General features: G+C 42.0%; 1 protein-coding gene and 1 non-coding gene across 9 annotated transcripts in view; both read left to right on the plus strand.

The window, feature by feature from the left end:
- Nucleotides 1-18,362, plus strand: part of AIM2 (absent in melanoma 2) — a 110,045-nt gene that overhangs the window by 21,471 nt on the left and 70,212 nt on the right. For 2 of the 8 annotated variants that reach the window (XM_055112819.2, XM_055112822.2), the window contains exon 1: nucleotides 3,538-3,740. The exons of 2 other annotated variants lie outside the window; for them this stretch is intronic. The gene's annotated coding sequence lies outside the window, so the exon portion shown is untranslated. 4 more of the 8 variants (XM_055112828.2, XM_034938225.3, XM_055112827.2 and 1 more) reach the window with 4 other exon arrangements.
- TRNAR-UCU (transfer RNA arginine (anticodon UCU)) lies at nucleotides 9,053-9,126 on the plus strand. The gene has a single exon. It is a non-coding gene; the product is annotated as a tRNA-Arg (tRNA).

An 18,362-nucleotide genomic window follows, 5' to 3' on the forward strand; every position in this document is an offset into this window, starting at 1 on the left:
ATAGTATTGGAAATTCTGGCCAGGGAAATCAGGCAAGAGAAAGAAATAAAGCATATTCAAATAGGAAGAGAGGAAGTCAAATTATCTCTGTTTGCAGATGACATGATTGTATATTTAGAAAGCCCCATCGTCTCAGCCCCAAAACTTAAGCTGATAAGCAACTTCAGCAAAGTCTCAGGATACAAAATCAATGTGCAAAAATCACAAGCATTCCTATACACCAATAACAGACAAACAGAGAGCCAAATCATGAGTGAACTCCCATTCACAATTGCTACAAAGAGAATAAAATACCTAGGAATCCAGCTTACAAGGGACGTGAAGGACCTCTTCAAGGAGAACTACAAACCACTGCTCAACGAAATAAAAGAGGACACAAACAAATGTAAAAACATTCCTTGCTCATGGATATTAAGAATCAATATCGTGAAAATGGCCATACTGCCTGAAGTAATTTATAGATTCAATGCTATTCCCCTCAAGCTACCATTGACTTTCTTCACAGATTTAGAAAGAACTACTTTAATTTCACATGGAACTGAAAAAGAGCCCGCATTGCCAAGACAATCCTAAGCAAAAAGAACAAAGCTGGAGGCATCACGCTACCTGACTTCAAACTATATTACAAGGCTACAGTAACCATAACAGCATGGTACTGATACCAAAACAGATACATAGACCAAAGGAACAGAACAGAGGCCTCAGAAATAATTCCACACATCTACAACCATCTGATCTTTGGCAAACCTGACAAAAACAAGCAATGGGGAAAGGATTCCCTATTCAACAAATGATGTTGGGAAAACTGGCTAGCCATATGCAGAAAACAAAGTGGACCCCTTCCTTACACCTTATACAAAAATTATCCCAAGATGGATTAAAGACTTAAACATAAGACCCAAAACCATAAAAACCCTAGAAGAAAATCTAGGCAATACCATTCAGGACATAGGCATGGGCAAAGACTTCATGACTGAAACACCAAAAGCAATGGCAACAAAAGCCAGAATTGACAAATGGGATCTAATTAAACTCAAGAGCTTCTGCACAGCAAAAGAAACTACCATCAGAGTGAACAGGCAACCTACAGAATGGGAGAAAATTTTTGCAATCTACTCATCTGACAAAAGGCTAATATCCAGAATCTGCAGGGAACTTAAACAAATTTACAAGAAAAAAACAAAGAAGCTCATCAAAAAGTGGATGAAGTATATGCACAGACACTTTTCAAAAGAAGCCATTTATGCAGCCAACAAACATATGAAAGAAAGCTCATCATCACTGGTCGTTAGAGAAGTGCAAATCAAAACAACAATGAGATACCGTCTCATGCCAGTTAGAATTTAAAAGTCAGGAAACAACAGATGTTGGAGAGGATGTGGAAAAATAGGAACACTTTTACACTGTTGGTGGGAGTGTAAATTAGTTCAACCATTGTAGAAGACACGGTGGCGATTCCTCAAGTATCTAGAATTAGAAATACCATTTGACCGAGCAATCCCATTACTGGATATATACCCAAAAGATTATAAATCATTCTACTATAAAGACACATGCACACATATGTTTATTGCAGCACTATTCACAATAGCGAAGACTTGGAACCAACTCAAATGTCCATCAGTGTTAGACTGTATGAAGAAAATGTGGCACATATACACCACGGAATACTGTGCAGCTATAAAAAAGAATGAATTCAAGTCCTTTGCAGGGACATGGAAGAAGCTGGAAACCATCATTCTCAGCAAATTAACACAGGAACAGAAAACCAAACACCACATCTTCTCACTAATAAGTGGGAGTTGAACAATGATGACATATGGGCACAGGGAGAGGAACATCACACACTGGAGCCTGTTGGGGGGTGGGGGGCAAGGGGAGGAATAGCGTTAGGAGAAATACCTAAGGTAGATGACGGGTTGATGGGTGCAGCAAACCACCATGGCACATGTATACCTATGTAACAAACCTGCATGTTCTGGACATGTATCCCAGAACTTAAAGTATAATAATTTAAAAAAAAGATTATGTTGGGGATTCCAAGCAAATATCTCAACATACTGATTTTATTTCCTTGGATATATACCCAGTAGTGGGATTGCCGGATCCCATGGTAGCTCTATTTTTAAATGTCTTAAGAACCTTCATACTGTTTTCCATAACGGCTAGCTAGAGTTAACCATTCCACAATGTATATGTACTTCAAAGTACCATGTTGTGCATAGTAAAAACATACAATATTATAGGTCAATTAAAAAAATTAAAATAAAAATTTAAGAAGAGTGACTCAGTAACACTGTAGTGAAATTTTAAAAAGCACCAAATTAGGAGTTGGAAAACCTGGAATGGAGGACCAGATTTGTGAATGCCAAGCTGACTGATCTTGAGCAAGTTGTTTTATTTAATCTGGAAATCAGTTTCTTATGTCTTAATGTAGCTGGGAGGAGAATGAGCACTAAAGAAGAACCCATAGAGAGCTCTCTTACTCACCTGCCTGTGCTGTTTGTTCTCTTTTAAGCAGGACAACCTTTGACCTCACTCTGTGGCCCTTCTCAGGGCTGGCTGGCCATCCTGTCCTATGCTTAGGGCACTCTTCGATGGTTGCAAAGACTGGGAAGAAAGTTGGGGGAAAGGTCTCAGAATTTTGTTTCCTGGAACAAATTGTAATGAAGGCAGCTGGTGCCTCTTAGCAGACACCTTCTGTTGAGGCCTCCCTGTAGAGGTCACAGAAGTCAGGACACTGTATGGTAGCTCACCCTAGTCCCACCTCTTACAAGCTGAGTTACTTAGGGCAAGCCACCTAATGTCTTTGATCAAGGTTCTTCTTTTGTAAAAGAAAAATAATGATGATCACTCTTCCAACAATCTAGGAAAGTTCTGATGATAAAATGAGACAATTCAAAATATCTTTATTATCATTATTACTATCATTGATACTGTTTCTTAGAATCATAGGTAGCATGAGAAGCCCTTGGAAATTCAGCTACTACCTTCTAAAGGAGGAGAACATGAAGGAGATGAGCTGGCCAACTCAAGGTAAAATGCTTCCCCTGGACCCTGTCTTCCGTGTGAGGACTTGATGTTCTTCAGGGACAGACTTGAAAAGAGCCACTTCTGCTGTATAAGGACCATGTACAGACCCTTCTGTAATTTGTCAGACGTAAGGTTCTTGTGTAAGGACAAGTTTAGTCTCTAGGATTGAAACTTTCATGGTCACGCTCTTTGGTTTAATTAAAGTGATGGACTGTGAAAGATGAACACCTTTCTTTTGCCATTGCCGAGGAGTCTGCCTCACTATGTAACCCTCAAGGCTTTTTCCAGGCTGAATGGGAAGTGGGGCTGAAGTAGGGGACAAATAGCAAAAGCCTAATTTACTTATAATATTAGGCAAAAAGCAATGTTCTTGAATCCCTTGGCCTATAATCATAGAATCCTTGACCCTTTAAGGATCTCTTTTCTAATTCTTTGGCATCTGGCCTAGAGTATCTGGCCCTTTAAGGATCAGGGGCCCCATAGTGGCTAAAGATTAAGAAGCCCGGTTGCCAGTCCATTCCCATGGCAACTCAGTGCCATGGGGATTAGCAGGGCCCTATTCAGGGCCTCTCAGTTTTAAAGCCAGTAGCACACGCAGTCCTAGGCAAAGAAGTAAAACAAATATAGGTGTGTTGTAGAGTCAGGCAGAACCCAGAACGTCTGGAGATGAATGTAGGGAAGAAGGAAGGACCAGCAAGTTCTTCCGGGTAAGCCTCAGGAATCTGGTGCTGTATGGATGGGATGGAAGGAGATTTAGAAGGATGGGTACTACAAGTTGAAGATTTAAGGAGATGAGATAAAGACTAAAAGGATGGTGGGCAAGTAAAGTGGTCTGAAGAATGAAATCTGGAGAAAAGAAAAAGAAGGCCTGAGGATGATGGGCTGACAATAACAAAGACTCTAAGTCCAAGCAGTAGATTTTAACGATAGAGGAATTTGGAGGCCTGGGAAGCTCAGAGTGCCTTGAGGTTGATGGCTAAGGGGGGCAGAGACAGAGAAGAGCAGTGGGCTGAATCTAGGGAAGACTGGGAACAATGAGTTTGGCCAATGTGTTTGGTGTAGATGGATCCTAGGGCAGATGAGAACAGATAATGACTTGGCCAATCAATTGGGCATTATAGAGATTACACAGTAAAGTATTAGGGAATGCCAGTTGCAGAAAGTGGGGAAAGTGAAATGGACAGAAATGAGCAAAGGTGTGGACAGAGGTGAGAAGAACATTTTAAAGCAGGAAATGACTAAGGGTTATATACCCCAAGGAAGAAGGAGACATTGATGGGGATGGCAAGAAGAAAATGTAAGAAGACAAGACTGGGAATCTACACAAGCAGGTGATGGCTTGGGGTTAGAAACAGCAGGATAGAGGGTCCTGATTCTAAGGAGGATAAGGGAGAGTGAGCTAGAAAGTTAGCACCAGGAATCATCTTATTTGTTGGGTTTGGGTGAAGCAGAAAGTTTTCCCCCAAACTTCCCAGAAAGATCTGATGGGACATGACAACCTACTGCCCTCCCATTTGTTGAACACTACTAGTTTCCTCATCCTTCTTGACCAAAGAGATACTTCATGTCCTTAGAGACACACTCTCTAGAATTCTTTTTTTTTTTTTTTTTGAGGGGACAGTGTCTCACTCTGTCACCAGGCTGGAGTGCAGTGGCGTGATCTTGCTTCACTGCAACCTCTACTTCCCGGGTTCAAGTGATTCTCCTGCCTCAGCCTCCCGAGTAGCTGGGACTACAGGCACGCACCACCACCATGCCCAGCTACTTTTTATATTTTTAGTAGAGATGGGGTTTCACCATATTGGCCAGGATGGCCCTGATCTCTTGACCTCATGATCTGCCTGTTTTGGCCTCCCAAAGTGCTGGGATTACAGGCATAAGCCACCATGCCTGGCCTCTAGAACTCTTTAAATGGCTTCCTGGAGAATCTGTCAGAGGTGGGTGGGAGGTAATAAGGAAAGGGAGATTCTACCTCCAGATTTCTCAGCATTTCTCAGACTCCGTTAGGGAATTGACCTCTGTATGGACTCTCTTGTGACCTTGACTAGCCCTGGAGGTCCAGCCCATTGTTAAGATAGATTGGTTCTGGGTCTACTTTTGGAAAGGCTTGAGAGGCCTCAATAGCTCAGTTTGACTGGGCTAGACTTGGAATGGTTTCTGAAAGTTGGATGGGATGATGAAAGGATAATTTGCTCCATATTTGTCTTTCCTTGGCTTGATTCTCATGCTGAATTGTTACCTGGATTATCTCATTTCTTCCCTCTTCAAGTATGAGAAAGGGGACTGAGGAGAAAGGAACAATCTGCAGTCAGGCTGACAGGCTAGGAGGGAGGAAAGATAGACTTGGGAACATAAATGCTTTATTATGATGGGTCAGAAAATGCATAATAGGCATGGAGAAATGAATATGGGGCAAGACCTCCTGAAGATGAAGTGTCTGGAAAAGGACTGAAGGGCTTTTGCATTGTGGGTATGTATGTCCATTTTACCCTTCCTTAAGGGGTAGGAGTTATGACCTGAACATCTGCACAGTAGGTCTCACTCTATAGGCCTGACATTGCAAAGCACCTTTTCCAGCCTTCCTGGGAGGTACTTACAGGAGGAAAGACCTGGGCTAGCTCCTTAGGGGTGAGATAGTAAGAGGGAGCTGATAGCAGGTAGGAACATGAGAAGATGGTATATGGTAACACTTCTAGAAGTTGTGCTCGCAATAGATGTGGATTAATAAGGTTTACTGCATCATAGGGCCTGGGAGATGAAAGTATAGTATGTAAGGGCTGTGCTATCTGAATGACAAATTCACTGTCTTACTCCATGTAATAGCCCCTAGAATTTAAAATACGGACTAGTTGGTATAGGAACCTTTAGAGAAGCTGTAAGTAAGACCACAGTAGGATGTAGGATTTAATTGGACCAAAGGGAAAATTTGAAGGGCATTTATCATATGTATCCCAGCAACACCTTGTGAATGAAATAGTGTATGAGCATCACTAGTTTGTCTGTAGGGTCACAAAGTGGTATTCAATTAGAGGTATGAGTAATGTTTGAGTCACAGATCTTTGGAGAATTAAATCAATACAGATTTTTTTTTTTGGAAGGTGAATGTACTTTTCTTCCAGAGAGTTTACGTAAACATGAATGACATACAGCCAGTTTAAAAGAAGAAAAAGATGTACTGGCTTCAATCATTTTGAGTGACTTGACTTCACCTTTCCTGCCCTTTAAAACTGTAGATTTATTTGATTGTTTCTCTTCTTATTTTAAATTAAAACCTAAAGACATTATCGACACTATCAAGAGGCTTTGTCTGTTTTATGGATGATAAAGCAAAATGAGATGTCAGAGAGACATCTCTTATTTGAAAAAAGTCCTCAGACAAAGTCCAGAGTACTTTTGTTGATATACATTATAAGTATAAGGAGACACTTGTTGGTGGGGGGCATTTTTGCTGGAATGAAGAGATATCTGTGGAGTGGTGAGAGGAAGATGAAGGAAGGGTATTCAAAGGGAAAGAAGCAATCCAGTCAATAGAGTTGAGAATTAACTCATGGAATAGAGGAAGAAAGGGGACAAACACTCTGCCTCATGAAATCTCAGCTGATCTTTATCAGTAGCCTATATGTTAGTGCCCCTAGTTTATAATAAGGAAATAGAAGATCAGAGTTAAGCAATTTTCTCAGAGTCTCAAACCAAGTAAGTTATACAACTTCCTATGAAGATGGATCTTTCTGCTCCCAGGGTTATAGCCTTTGTGTGGACTTCCAAATTGTTATTTTATTTGGTGAGTAAAAAGATTGATTCCTTCTTTTCTCCCATACATGTTTCAGGGTCATTCCTACGTTGGAATTTGCCTATGGGATTCTCGAGAGTAGAACCATGCCATGATATATCTCTTCATCATTGTATTCCCAGCAGCAAGTGGGAACATTACAGATAATGAATGAAGCTCCTGGAGGGAGTTGGAGAGCTGGGACTCTTTATTCAGGTTGTAGACAACACATGATCTTATAAGAAGCAGTGATACTTTGGACGTCACTCAGGGGGCTGATAGATTTCTTGGATATAGGACAATATCTTTATGAAGAGCAATGTGTGTGTGTGTGTGTGTGTGTGTGTGTGTGTGTGTACACTGAGCCTGGCAGGAAGTATCTTGAGAGTCTAGCTTTTCCTTTCCCTTACACTGGAATGGTTCCTTGCTAGCCTGTGCTATTAACCTGCCCTTTACAACCATATAGTCCCCTTGACTAAATCGTTCATCAGCACCTTGTTACTAGCCACTCAGAGTAATACAGTCTCTGGATAGAAAGGTCTATTCTGTGCCTTCTTGTTTCAAGTCTATAATAGACACAATCAGTCTCACTTTTCTGAGCTCCCATCTCTAGGTCGTAGATGGAAGGCAAGCCTGGTTGGAGTAGCTGCTTTCCCCCATGTGTTAGAAAGAGCCTTTTGCTTATATTCCTGATCCGACTGAATTGCCTTGGTTATGTTCTCTACCATGTCTCATTCCTGGGGCTATATGAATGGGTAGGGAAGTGGGAGATGTTGTAATTGTATTCTTAGAGTCAGAAAGCCCTTAAGGGTTTTCTAATCTAATTGTTTCATTTAGTCATATTGTTTCTTTACTTGGGCATCACCTGGCCTCACAGGTTAGAAATAACTATCTTGTATGATTGGAGTTGGCTGGCAGTGTCCAGAGCTGGGGGCTGTGGAGACACATAGTGAGGGAGAAGGAGGGATATCTGAGTTGGCTCCCTGCTTTTATTGTAACCTTTTGATGAGGAGTGGGGTGGTGAACACAATCAGTCTTTAAATCAATGCATTGTCATCGGGAGCATAGAATCCAATTATTCCCATGTGTCTGGGAACCAAATAGGAGAAAATGAGCTGAAAGTGAGGTAAGAAGGATTTGGATTAGACATTCAGAAAAATGGGCTCAGTGGAAATTATAAACAACGGTGATTATGGAATTGTCTTCTATGAGAGGCTTCTAAAAATAGAAATCATTTTCTTGGATCTGAGCTGGGTATAGAGGTCTTTATATATGGTTATGGAGGGTTGGTCACTTTGATTGTACTAGGATAGTTGTAAAAAGCACAGACAGCGGAGAAATCCTTGTTCTTCAAAGTAGGTAGCCCTGGGGAAAAAGCTGTCAGGGATTCGGGGCTGAGCAAGGTGGGGGAAAGAGATACAGGAGGGCTGTGTGAGGACATCTACTTCATCAGAGATCTGCCACTCTCACCCTCCAACCCTATGTGTACACACCCACTCTTCCTCCCTCTATCTCTCATACACACACTCTCTCACACATATACGTTCACACATACTTACACACTGAACACACACACTGAACAGTTTTTTCTTCACTCCCATGCTTAATTCTAGTGAAGATGCTGAAGGAACATCACATCAGACTCCCTGTACCTCTTTCCTGGGCTTGACAGATAACAGTTCTTATTGCTGAGAACCAGACCAGTCTCTTAGAACTCAGCTGCCATTCTCTGCTGCCGTTGTTCACAGTGTTCCTTTACGGAAGCAGCTCCTTTGTCTCTGGGATCGAGGGTTTTCCTGAATCCCCAAGCGTTGCCCAGCCCCTGTCTGAGAATAGCTGGACTGGGATGAAACCACAGTGAGGGAGTGGGGGTGGAGGTAGAGATGGCTTCTGCGTTTTCTGCAGGGTTGGGTGCACTCTGCTTAATTAGCATGAGAATCGAGAGATTTTCGTATCATCCCTAAGGGATGGAGAGGAAAGGAGAGCAAAGGCTCTAGTTCTGTCCTGTTCCATCAGGGATTCTGAGTCTGGAAAATTGACTGCTGTCACATTCCCCCAATCCTCTGGGGACCATCGGACCCAGAGTATTGAGAAAAGCTTTGATGAAGCCGGCTGGTGGATCTCCACTCCAGATTTTCCAGCTGTCCCTGTCCCCCCCAACCGCTCAGAGAGCAGGATGCTGAGATGGCTCGGTGATGCAGAAGGTATGTGCTTTTTCAGTTCTGGTGCTGATGCTGTGTGTGTGGTGAGGTCTCTGTGGCGCAATGGACGAGCGCGCTGGACTTCTAATCCAGAGGTTCCGGGTTCGAGTCCCGGCAGAGATGGTCACCTGGCAGGTGCCTCTTTTATTTTGACTACTGTCATGCTAGGTTGATAATTATATTTATTCCTCCCTGGAGGCTATAGGGGAGAGAAAGGAAACCCTTTTCCTTGAGAATCCTGGATCTTCTCTCCTTTTGTGTCCCCTCCCTCTTCATTCTTTCTGTATTCCTCTCTTACAGATTTTCATTGTCTAGTAGAGGCTCAGATGTCTGCTGCATCTCTCTGTTCAGCCCGACTGACACAGCATTTGAATCCTTTACTTCACAGTTAGATAATTGGCACATAGTGACCAAGACGCAAAGTCACAGGTTTTGGAACTACTCTGATTCCCTCCTTTGACCTCTGAGACCACAAAAGGGCAGATTGTCCCATATGCCAATGAGAAAATGTCCAACTGTCCTCTGAGGTAACACCTTCCTTGACCAGGGTTATCATTTGGTGGATGTCAGGATGTCTCTGCATGACACGGTCATGCAGAGGATAGTTTCTTGCACTGTCTGTCAGCTACACTTTTTCATTCCTGAGGCTTTTTGTGCTTAAGCTCATCACTCACTTGCTGATCTGTCAGGTGAAATGTAATCATTGCTCTTTGTCTCAGTGGAATAAACCACAGAGCAACACACTAATTACCAGCAGCAAGCTGGATGAGCTTGTCCCCAGAAACTCGAAGGTTTTATACCTAAATGCTGTTTACTGTGAAAAGTTTGTACCCCTTTCTGTTTGTAGGACAAACTTCAAGTGTTGTATCTGAATGTTATTTCCATAATTCCTGATTTTCAAAAAGCCATGTTCTCACCACCTCTCTCCTTCCGCGTTCATTTTTGCTGTCTCCTTGTCTTGTCTAATGGGCCACATTTAGCCAGATTGGGAGCTTGGTCAGATTGTGTGATGTAGCTTGGATTTCTATTTTGGGCTGGTCTGGCTCTCTCCCTTGCATATTGCTACCTCTAGCTTATTAGCTAGAGGGAGCTGCCCCTGCCAGGAACCGACCTCCACCTCAGGTGAACCCAGGAAACCTGAGAAGATACGTTTCCCAGGACTGCTGGGGAGACTCAGCATCTCTCCCATGTGGGACTCTGGACGGGCGACCAGAGGACACAGCTGTGCACTTGCACTCTAAGGAAGCTGAGGTGGGGGAGGCGGGAAAGTCCACAGAGGAGTTTAAAGCAGCCATGCCAAAAGGTAAGGGGAATTGACAGGGTAGATAGGAGGACCCTGGAGGGAGATTGATGTTTGCTGCTTCCATGTGTGCATGTTTATAGCAAATGGAAACTTTTGAAATTCTCTTGAAGTAGTATGGTACTTTAAAGACTTAAAATTCTTCTAGTAAGAGCTAACATAGCTTTACATTTCTGGGTTACCTTGGTGGAAGGCCAATTCAGATGTTATCTCTCTCCCACTGGTCCCATAGATATGCCCTTTGGAGGACATGGTGTGGACCAGAAGTTCCTGGGCATTCTTTCCTGGAGCCTTTTGTTTATTGTTAACTCACCCTATCCTAGATATTTTTGCTTTAAGCCCTCGCCTGAAAGGAAACATTAGTGTGTGGTAATGGTGGGGGAAGGGGAAGGGGAAGGGAGTTCAGGAAAGGGGTATGTCACATTTTTCCACCATAGTCTAGAATACTGCATACATCTTCCTGATTCTCCCTCTATCATAGCATGGTAATGGAGGTGCTTAACCATGAGAATTCTGAGAAGGTAAGGATATTATTTCTATATCACTGTTAAAATTCGGGGCAAGGGCCCACTCGATGTTGCTCATTTCTAGAGTCTTTCTGGAAATAATGATCAGACTTCATGGAATTGTGAGGGCTGGGGATGAGGTGGAAACAGGGCGGGTATGTGTGCCCAAATAGACAGTGTGTTGGGATTTGTTTAAATGTTTGATCAGAATTTGATAGAGCCAGCTCTTTATGTGAAGCTCTATACCTGTGAGAATTAAAATCCACAGATAATTCCCCAAGCCTGATTTTGTCTTGTCATTTCTATTCCCTATCTTGGAATCAGAAGACCTCGGTATAAGAAGCAGCTTTGCCAAGTTGCTGAACATCTGCACTTTAATTTGCTTATGTATTAAGAAAAGAGTAAATTATCTTTCCTACAAGTGTAAAAAATGGATGAAAAGTTTGTTGTACAGCGCTGTGCAAATATAGAGGCTATGTTAGTTTTCAAGTTGCTTTTGTCTTTCTCCTAAGCATATGGGGAGGGTACCTGGAAACAAAATAGGGAAAGGAAAGGGTCTGAATGCTCAGCCCCTGCCTGGAACATCCAGGGTGGCTGTGTGTCATCAGCGGGGGCAGATGCCACCCTGTGCTATCCTAAGAGGTCTGATTGGAGTTTTCTAGCTGGCAGGATCCTTCAGAGAGCATGTGGTCCCTCTGTGCCTTAGATAGGAGACTTTATCTCAGCCAAGTAGGTAGAGGGTCCTCCTGGCTACCCCACTCAAGGGAACTAGAAGCTTCTGCTTATTTAACTATTGCCTAGCCTTCAACTCTCTTCATCCTGAGGGGTGGTGTTTTGGAGACTTGAAGGATATCACCAGGACTGGGGAAAAGATTTTCCACATGAGTAAAAATTCTTCTGTGTGTGATAACAATTTTCTTCTGAATACATAAGGGATATCTCCTAATTTATGAATATCATAATTACTGTATTTTAAAGATACTCAGAATGTAAAATAGAAATGGGTGTGTTTTTTATAAAGTCACTTCACTGTAGGACTCAAATACTTCAGAGATGCTGGAGCTGATCATTAATTGAAAAGTATGCGGGCAGGATATGTGTTATTTATTATTGTATTCTCAGTGCCTGAAATATGGTAGGCATTTGATGGATATGTTTGAAAGAATTAATGCTGACTTCGATTGACTATAAATTATATAGATAGGAAAGAGAAAGAGATTACTCCTAGCTTCCAGGGAGCAGGAGCACAGACAGTATCTTCAGGCATTAATTCACTTATTTAACAAATATTCATCAAGCACCCACTTCGTGCCACTTCCCATTATTCCAGGCACCAGAATAGTAGATTCCACCTTCTTCATGGAATACATATTCCCATGATGAAGACAAATGACAGACAGGTAAATAAATATTATAATAGCTAATAGCATTTTAGGTAGTGATATGTACTATGGAGGAATTTAAAGGATGCTTGGGGATGGAGAGTGATGTGATGAATGATGGTTGTGGAAGACCTCTCAGAGGAGGTGGCTTTTGAGTGAAGACCTGAGTGAAGTGAGGGCAATGAGATTTAGGGGATGGGCATTTCAAACAGAGAAACAGCAAGAGCAGAGACTCTGATGTGGGCACCAGCCTGATTGGAAAGCTGAAAGGTCAGTGTGGTGGAGTGGGAGGGAGTGATGGGAAGAGTTGGGATTAGAGTTTGATACAGGGCACACCATCTAGGACAATGTTCTCAACCCTATCACATCCAACTCTGCCTTGTTAGGTCCATTATTTTTTCAATTCTTCTCTACTAACCTGCAATGAAATTCATAGATAACATAACTTTCCCATGCCCATAATGAAAACTAATCAATATAATACCCTAATTGTAATGTAAGAGAAGAATAAAAGGAAATAAACTTATAATAAATAGTATACATTTTAGTACATAAATGCCATACCAGCACCCTTGCACCTATATGAAGACCCACCCTGAACGCAACAGCTACATATGCAGACCAGTGCAGGCATGCTGCACTGCTGACTTAAATCTCATGAGGGATGTCGTTCACCAGCAGCGTCCTGGTTTTCCAGACTGGTGAACACTTTTGGATACATTTTTGATCACAACAAAGTAAGTCTTCTTGCAAAATGCGCAGTACTTTGCATTCCTGGAAAATTTAGGAAGTTTTAAATCACGCAGAAAACTCTCTAACATATAAAAACAAGTTAGACTCTAAGCTCAGATACCAACACATAGGTTTTATTTTTGTTTGTTTGTTTGTTTGAGATGGAGTCTCACTCTGTCACCCAGGCTGGAGTGCAGTGGCATGATCTCAGCTCACTGCAACCTCCACCTCCTGGGTTCAAGCCATTCTCCTGCCTCAGCCTCCTGAGTAGCTGGGAGTACAGACGCGCACCAACAAGCCCGGCTAATTTTTGTATTTTTAGTAGAGATGGGGTTTCACCATGTTGGCCAGGCTGGTCTTGAACTCCTGAGATCAAGTGATCCACCCGCCTCGGCCTCCCAAAGTGCTGGGATTACAGGTGTGAGCCACCACGCCCAGCCCCAGCACATAGGTTTTAATAGGTCATTCAGGAGTATACATCATGGGTCAATTCTTCTTTGTGAGAGATGCCCTTTCACATTCTGGGACTCATAAGTCCAGCATGCTCTTCCTCTCTACAGCTAACCGTGGCCCCCAATCATTATAACAACAAAAACTATTCCATCAAATTTTCAAACCACTTCTGAGGGGCAATTCTAGTGCCACTGGCAATCACTGACATAAGGCTTGGAGGTGAGGCTTTTCTAAATGTTAGTGAGCACCACTGATGAGTTTGAGTGGAGGTTCTGGTTTCTATGTTAAAAGGCAAATTTTATCTGTTGGTAGAGAATAGACAGAGATAGAATAGATAGGTAGAGAATAGAGTCAGATATGTAGGCAGGTTTAGAGGTCTCCTGGGCCCAAAGCCTTTAGAAGCAGCAAGCTGTGGCACGGTGATTCCCAAGCCGTGGTGCTGTACCACCAGAGGTGGAGGGTTTTGTAACAGTCCACCTACAAAAGTGATTTATCATCTCTGGAGAGCTTACCTGACCCAGATCACTTATTTTTAAACTAGTTATTTTTATTTATTGTCATTACAATAGTTCTTACCTAATGGTAAAAATGTTCATTTTGCTTATATTTAAAGCTGTAGCAAATAGACCTTATCCCGGAAAACATGATTGCAGTGTTTATGTCCTCAGTACTTGCTATAAATTATAATGGAATAGAATATCTTTGAACTATGTGCTCCTTGGAAGTTAGTTGGATCTCTTTGCTTCCATGGTGGCAATATTGTTCAGTGATGATTCTTTTGAGAGAATGAATGGTGAGAAATGGCGTATTATGATAAGGGAAGTTGATAACCGTGAGCATAGTAGAAGCAGCAACTTCATGGTAATGACACAGATCTGAGTCTGAATCTGAGGTCTCGCTATTTACTTGTATGAATGTAGACATGCACTAAGTCTAAGTCCCTTGATTTTCTCATCTAGTAAATGATCTAACTAATACCTAGAATTAAATAGCGTAAGCTGTAAAATTGTCGAGGTAGATACATAGGAGATGCAAACACAAATGCTAACCTCCTTGTTTGTAGTTATTCTTTCTAAACCTTCAGATTGTATGGATCAAGCTAGTTTCTTGGAGGCTGTGCGTGAGGACTTGAGAGATTTTAGCTGTGGCCCATGTTTCTAACCATCTTATTCTTCAAGGGGAGTCCTAGTGGAAGTCAAGACATGCATAATGTATTTTAAATAGTAGTTACCCTCCAAGAGTACGTTCTGCCCATAGTGATCACTGTAAAAGCCCTAGATTTTTCTCTAGGGCTATGAGCAGAGAAGTCCTACAACAATCCTCAGATTCTAGTCCCCGTGGAAAGGGTCGTGTTAGGACTTCTCTGCGTGGGGCAATGCCGGGCTTTAAAGCCTGGGATGAGGGTGAGTGTGTCTATTTTGAGAAGGCAGGTTGGTGTCTACAGAGATGGAATTAGACTAAAAACAAATGCCTGGGGAGCTGGGAAGAGACAGGAGACAAGGGCTTGGCTGTTGTATTCCAGGACAAATCTTTTTCTGGGTGAATTCCTTGCTGTGGACCCAGCTCAGTCCTGAATCTGAAGGGAGCATCTTCTGGCAATCACTAACAATTGCTGATAACTTGTCTTCCTTTGCTACATCTATAGACCACTTTTAAATAAGGAAATGGTACCATCCAAAATATCCGACTGCTTAGAACAAGTTATATTATTTTGAGGGAGCATGAAACTTAAAAAAATTTTCTATTATGTATAAACTTCTAATGGTGCTTTTTAAGGTTTGTGCTTAAGCATGTCTCTAATGGCTGAGGAGAGTGATGGCTTACTTCCAGGTTCAGGAAGCCGGGCCTCAAGTGGCCTGTACTAAGCACAGCATTTCTCTGAAGTCGTAGACTTTATGCTACATTCTAGATTTAGGGTTCTATTTCATTATGTCTGCATTTTTAAAATACAAAAATAATAACCTGGCTCCAAATATTAGAGTAAAAGTGATGCCTGGCATGCCCCACATATGGGATCCTGGCATGCATAAGTTATAAAAGCACAGAACTATATTAATATTAAAAATGAGGGGTAGTCCCTGATTATCCACTCAGAGATGAAGGTGAAAGTAATCTAGAGACAGGTTAAATAGAGGGAAAACTGACAGAGTTGAATGAATAATAATCATTAATTCATTTACTCACTCAACAAATGCTTATAGTACCTGCTGTGTGCTAAGAACTGAGCGAAGTACAATGATGAACAAATGAGACAGAGGTGATCACAGAAAAACATGTAAAGCTGCAATGGTAAATGAAGGAGACATCCATGGAGCAAAGAAGTTCTGTGGCTGGGAGAGTTGACCTCTTCAGGAAGATCAAGGACAGCTTCCCCCAGGAAGTGTCTCTTGACTTGAATCTGAAAGATAAGGAAATAACTAGGCAAAGAATGAAGGAAAGGGCTTTCTATAAAGAGACAGCATAAATGAAGCTTTTGTAGAGGGAGGGAGAATGCCGTGCATGAAGGGCTTTTTTTTTTTTTCTTTCTTTTTTTCAACAGAGTCTTGCCCCGTTTCCCAGGCTGGAGTGCAATGTCGTGATCTCAGCTCACTGCAACCTCCGCCTCTCGGGCTCAAGTGATTCTCCTGCCTCAGCCTCCTGAGTAACTGGGATTACAGGCATCTGCCACCATGCCCAGCTAATTTTTGTATTTTTAGTAGAGACCGGGTTTCACCCTGTTGTCCAGGCTGGTCTTGAACTCCTGACCTCAGGTAATCCACCCGCCTCCGCCTCCCAAAGTGATGGGATTACAGGTGTGAGCCACCGCACTCGGCCGGATGAAGGACTGTAAAGCGAGTTTGGTTTGACAATAGAGAGTGAGGGAGAAGGCCGCATGAAGTGAGATTGGAGAGACAAGGCCCCAAAGGGCCTTGTATTCCCTGTAAGCTTTTTCTCTCCTTATCCTAAAAACAATGGAAAACCACTGAAAGATTTTAAGCCAAAGAATAACATGATTGGATTTGCATTTTGGAAAGATTACTCCAGCTGCTGCTCAGAGGACAGAGTGGAAGGCTGCCAGGATAGATGCTGGAGCTAAATTAGAAGTTACCACCAGAGGTTGTTGTGAAAAGCAATATTAGCCAGGATTAAGGGGGTGATAATGGTGCTGGTGGTGGTAATGGTAGATATAGAAGAAAAAGGGTTTTAGAAGTATTTATGAGCTAAAACATGCAGGATTTGTTGATGGATTAGAAATGGTACAAAGGGGAAAGAGTTGACAAGAAAGGCTCTAAGATTTCTGGTTTGCACACCATTCGCTAAGATCAGAAACACTCGAAGAAGGCCAAGTTTTGGGGAGAAAATGGTGAGTTCAGTTTGGAGCTTCTAATTTTGAGGTGCTTTTGAGATATAGTAGAGGAGATGTCACACACGTATGAAGGTGAGAGTCAGGTCAGGTCTGAATTGCTGATTTAATTTTGGAAGTCATATGCATGTTGGTGGAATTTAATGCCAAGAGTATGAATAAGATCACATAGGAAAAAGTACAGGGTGAGAAGAGAAAGGGCCTAAGAATGAGCTAAGAGGAACTTCAGCATTTAATAACAGAGTAAGAGGAGTCGGAGAAGTAGTGGGGAGAGGTAGAAGAAAAAGCAGAATATTATAATTTCTGAAGCCCAGGGAAAGAAGTATATAAGGAGAAACTTGTTTGAGTATCCTATGCTGCTGAGAAGTCAATAGTGATGATAACTAAACTGTATCCACTAGATTATGTGACATGGAAGTCAAGGGTGATAGCTGTTTTAGTTTCTCTGGAGTGTCAGGTAAAAAAAGCAGATGGAGGGAGTTGCAGAGGGAGTGGGAGGTAAGGAAACAAAGAATGCATATAGGCAACTTTTAGAAGTGTGGGCATGAAGACATGAAGAGAGGGTGGTGAGGAAGCTATGAGGAGTCAAACAAAAATATCTTTTTTCCCTTACTTTAAAACTTTTCGTTATGGTAACTCTCCAACATAAATAAAATTAGAGAGAATAGCATTATGAATCCTCATTTACCCACCACTCAGTTTCAACAGTGATCAACTCGTGACCAAACTTGTATCTGTAGTTCCACACATCTTAATTGTTTTTTTAGTGGGAGATACTTGAGTTTCTGTGAAAGCTATTGGGAAGGAAATCATTAAGAGAGAGAGAAAGAGAGAGAGAGAACAAGAGCAAGTACATAAATAGAAGCCAAGGTTTTTGGGAATGTGATAGGGGATCAGAGTGCCAGAGAAGGCATTAGCAGTGTGTAGCTGGAGGGCCAGCTCCTCCGTGACCCTTGGAAGGAAAGAAGGTAGATGTTTAGATGAAGATTTGCATGTTGATATCTGGAAGATGAGGAAATTCCATCTGATGGCAGTGGCTATCCTTCTTCTTTTAAAGTAAGTAGCCATGTCTTGAACAGAGAATAACTGAGAAAAAGAGAAGGTGTTGGATGTTTGAAAACAGCAGAGAAATTGGGATTAGTTACTGTGGAGAGTGAGAGGATGATAATAATATAGCAGAGAAATGCAGAATATTTACTAGGCGGTGTTAAGGACCCATTTGGAGGTACTGGACTGCCTCTTATAAACAGATGCAATTCACATACATATATTAATAGGTGTCTATTTAATTTGTATGTCCAGCTCGCTAAGGTTTGCCTTCATAATACAGGGTGTTACTCTATTCTCTGGTGGAGGAATGTGTCCACACGCATGTGTATGTGTGTGTTGTACAGAGGGCGAGAGTATATGGATTCCACAATCTACTGAATGTATGGTCAGAATATATATATCGCAAAAGAGATGATTTTAATTCTTGAAATGTGGGTGTGTCTGAGTCCGTTCTTTTTCACATTCATTGGTTCAGGGCGCCACCTGCTGGGAGGCTTGCACAATGTCACCAGCCAGCTTTTCCAATGCAAACTCTAAATAAAATATCTTTTTTCTTGGTAAAGTCATTTTTTTTTCTTTGAGACAGAGTTTTG

The sequence above is a fragment of the Pan paniscus genome, chromosome 1 (genome assembly GCF_029289425.2).
Source record: "Pan paniscus chromosome 1, NHGRI_mPanPan1-v2.0_pri, whole genome shotgun sequence".
NCBI lineage: Eukaryota > Metazoa > Chordata > Mammalia > Primates > Hominidae > Pan > Pan paniscus.